The sequence below is a fragment of the Impatiens glandulifera genome, chromosome 1 (assembly GCF_907164915.1).
Source record: "Impatiens glandulifera chromosome 1, dImpGla2.1, whole genome shotgun sequence".
NCBI lineage: Eukaryota > Viridiplantae > Streptophyta > Magnoliopsida > Ericales > Balsaminaceae > Impatiens > Impatiens glandulifera.
The window spans coordinates 106,213,684-106,217,558 of NC_061862.1; the positions used below are offsets into that span (position 1 = coordinate 106,213,684).

Consider the following 3,875-nt stretch of genomic DNA (forward strand, 5'->3'; position numbering starts at 1 on the left):
TTTGAGAGAAGAACAACAACTGTACCAACATCAAGAAACTCTAGTGTTTTGAAGATTGGTGCTATAAAACCAAGTCATGGAATTAAGCCACAAGGTCTTATGTTTAAAGGAAAATCAGCCATAACCTCTCAAAAACTTCAAAAGATAGTTACAAAGAAGAAAATGAATTTTGGAAAATCTCAATGGAGTAATGCATCTCAAAGGAGTAATGCATCTCAAGGGAGTATGCTAATATGCTGATGACTATTTGTATATTTTGATATACTGATATGCTGATGACTATTTGTATTTTTGTTAATGTAGTTTATATATGAAATAAACGTGTCACATTTTTTTAATTTTGTATACTCATTCTCTTAAGACTCGGTTATGTCTTTTTTCTTTTTTAATCAATTTCAAGTTATCTTACTCTATCGAATTCAAGACTTTTGATCTCTTATAAAATCTCTTTATCACTTAAAATAGCCAAGCGATTAAGCTGGTTGAGAATACAGAAGTTCATTTAAGCCAACAACTCTTTTTCATTTTCTTGTTGGAGGCCTTTTGATACATTTCAAATATGAAAATTTAAAGTAGGAGTAGAAAGAAAAGCATAAACAACTCTACTGCTTTTATCTATTTACATAAGCTAAAAAGGAATGTGGTTCATCTATCAATTGAATGGACCAAATTTCTAATCGAATCGTCTCGCTTTGCCAAATTCATATTCCTTATAATGAAATGGCGGTTCATGTATCCCTAAGATTGGGATTGAATTTGCATTATATTGTACATATCCATAGTGTCTTTGTGCGTCGGATCCAAACAAAGAGCTGCCTCACAATCACGGATTGAGAGAGATAATTACCCCATTAATTCGTAGAATGCTGCCCGAAGATATAACATCTGCATGTCCTGTTTGAATGCTATGACTTTCGTCAACTATTCTACAGCTTCCATTTCTCTTTGCTCATCCATCAAAACTATCACAACTTAAAAAACTAGTGTTATATAATTTTTCCTTTTTTTTTGCCAAAGTTTGATCAGTTAGTTCTACCTGCTGCCCTGTATCTGTATGGATAAGTCCTCAGAGGATCCAACAGCGTGGCCATACTTAGAGATCCGAACTGGACAATTCGCGTTCACAATACTCCGATCTCTTCTCATAAGCCGATGCATTGTTCTCTGCTTTATCTATAAGTTTCGTCATTTCTTCGTAAGCCACTTTTCTTTCATGCTTTAGATGATACACCCTTGCCAACCCTTGATGGGCTCTAGTGTGTTTGATCTCAAGAGCCTTTGAATAACATTCCTCCACAAGTTCCAGCTTCCCACAATCCACGTAAATGCTTCCCAAATTATTCAATACCTGAAATTAAACCAAAAAATCGTTTAAAATTCAAAAGAATTGAATCAAAAATAGTCTACGTAGATGCAGGGGATTGTCGTCTACTTGTCCTTTCCATAGACCATCAAAAATAGTCTACGCAGATGCAGGGGATTGTCGTCTACTTGTCCTTTCCGAAGACCATCAGAAGGGCATCTAAGAGATTCCTCCAACAATCCTATGACAAGCGACGAACTTTCCTGATCAAGAAACGCGTCTGCTAAAACATATGCTTTGAGGAAAAAAGCTTCAAACGATCTCTGAATTGAAATCGACAATTCAACCTTGGATAACGCCTCTTCTCTGTTTCCCGTATCATTTAGAATCCATCCTTCATGAACTAGTCTTTTATGATCAGATATAGCATGGTTTTGAGCCAATCTCAAGCTGCGCATGGCCGTTTTCAACTTTTCAGATCATAAGTATTCCCATATAATTTATATGGGAACAGGTTATGGGAAAATTTTCATCAGTTAAGGCCCTTTCAGAATAAATAACAAGGAAATGGTTGCATATCCTCAAACAAACAATGAGTTCTTAAGAATTTAATATAAACCTAACCAACAATGAACCAAACCTCTTAAGTTCTTCCTACTGAAAAGACTTCCTCTCCTAAAACAGTGTTTTAAATAAATATCATCCGAGCTGAAAAGGCAAAATGATTTTTACTTAAACAATCTGTAAAACCTAAAATACGAATCGATCGTTGTAAATATTAAAACACGTCTTTAATATTGCCAAATCAAACCCTAAATCGATAGAGGGAGACGCATGAAGAATACTAACCTTCGTTGTCGTAATAGTTAGTCGTAATAGTTCATGGAAGATTCACACAATTCATTGATTGAACGGATTAGTTAGTGAAGAAGATGAAGAAAGAAAGGCCGACCAAGAAAGAAATGAAGAACAATGAAAACATAGAAGAGATGAATAGAGAGAAAGACTAATAAGAATGGGATTTTTTTTCTTTTTTGTGTGGGTGTGGGTGCAAGTTACAACTGACATATTTTTTATTATTAAAAATGCCATGTCATATTAAATTAACGGGCATAACCTCCGTTTATTAAAAAGTCCCGAATGGGCCAAACTTTGATAGTTCGAGCCTCATATGGCTCAAATCAAAGTTCGAGCCTCATATGATAAAAATGCTCGAAGTTCGAGCCCCAATAAGTAATTGGGCCAAAAAAAATTAATTAATAAATACAACATATTATATTTTATTTTAACATATTATTAAAATATTTAATGTGAGAGATGATTGTAAAGTGTTAAGTTTAGTTAAATAGTTAAATAAGAGATAATAAATATCAAAGAAATAAATGAAAAAATTCATTTATTAATAATTAGTTATAAATTGGAAGGAGAAAATAATTAATCGTGAGAATAGGGATAAATTAATTGGTAAATGTAGAAAGAGAAATTAATTAATAAAAAGAAAGAGAGTATTCGGTGTTTAAATAGAATATTTTGTTAGCAGAATTTAGTGTTTCCTATCATTACTCATCTAGATATATATTTCTAAACTTAATATATATATATATATATATATATTTAGATTTGTTATATAATATAATATTAGAATATTTAATATTAATAAATTAAAGAAAACAAATTCATTAACATAACTACGGTAAGAATTGAAGTGAGGCATGCCTTATAAATTTATAGAAAAACTAAATTAGTAAATTAAGTAATAACTACTTCTAATAATGTAAATATGAAAGAAAAAATGAATTGGTTTATTGAGAAATGATTGAAAAAGGAAATTATATTACATTGAGAAATGAAATGACTGAGGAGAATTTGAGAAATTAGGGAAGAAATGACATGCATGGCGCAATATAATTGGCTCAAAAAATAATAAAGTTTGTTTCTCCTCTCTCACCTTTATCATTTTTTCAAAGTAATAAAGTGATATATCAGTCTCTCTTAAATTCTCTCATCTATCACTCTATTTATGTGATGTGTTTGGAAAATCTCTTTGACAAACTATTGGAATTTAAAAATTTCGATACATAGTTCAAAACTTCTTTCATAATATTGTTTTATTTTATAAATAAATAATATATTCTTTAAAATTTTAATTCCATAATTAATTCATATAATCATATATTATTTTATTTCATATATAAATAATATTTTTTAATTTTTTAATTTCATAATTAAATTTTAATAATAAATTATTTTATTTTATAATTAAATAATATTTTTATTATTATTAATAATATCTAATTAATATATAAATAATAATAATAATAATAATAATAATAATAATAATAATAATAATAATAATAATAATAACACTAGATTAGCAAAGATTATCGAGTCAAGTTGTGGATGGGGGTGACTGGGTGAGTGATTTAATTTTTATTTATTTATTTATTTATATATATTTATATATATATAACCATCTATTTAAAAATTAATTCACAATATAATTAAATAAAAACAAATTAATCTATTTAATTATTTGTTCTCATCATATTAATATATTTCTCTCTCTTCATAT

General features: G+C 29.1%; 1 pseudogene; it reads right to left on the reverse strand.

Moving 5' to 3' along the window:
* Window positions 1-557: 557 nt before the first annotated feature.
* On the reverse strand, window positions 558-1,761 carry LOC124932203 (annotated as a pseudogene).
* Window positions 1,762-3,875: the final 2,114 nt, after the last annotated feature.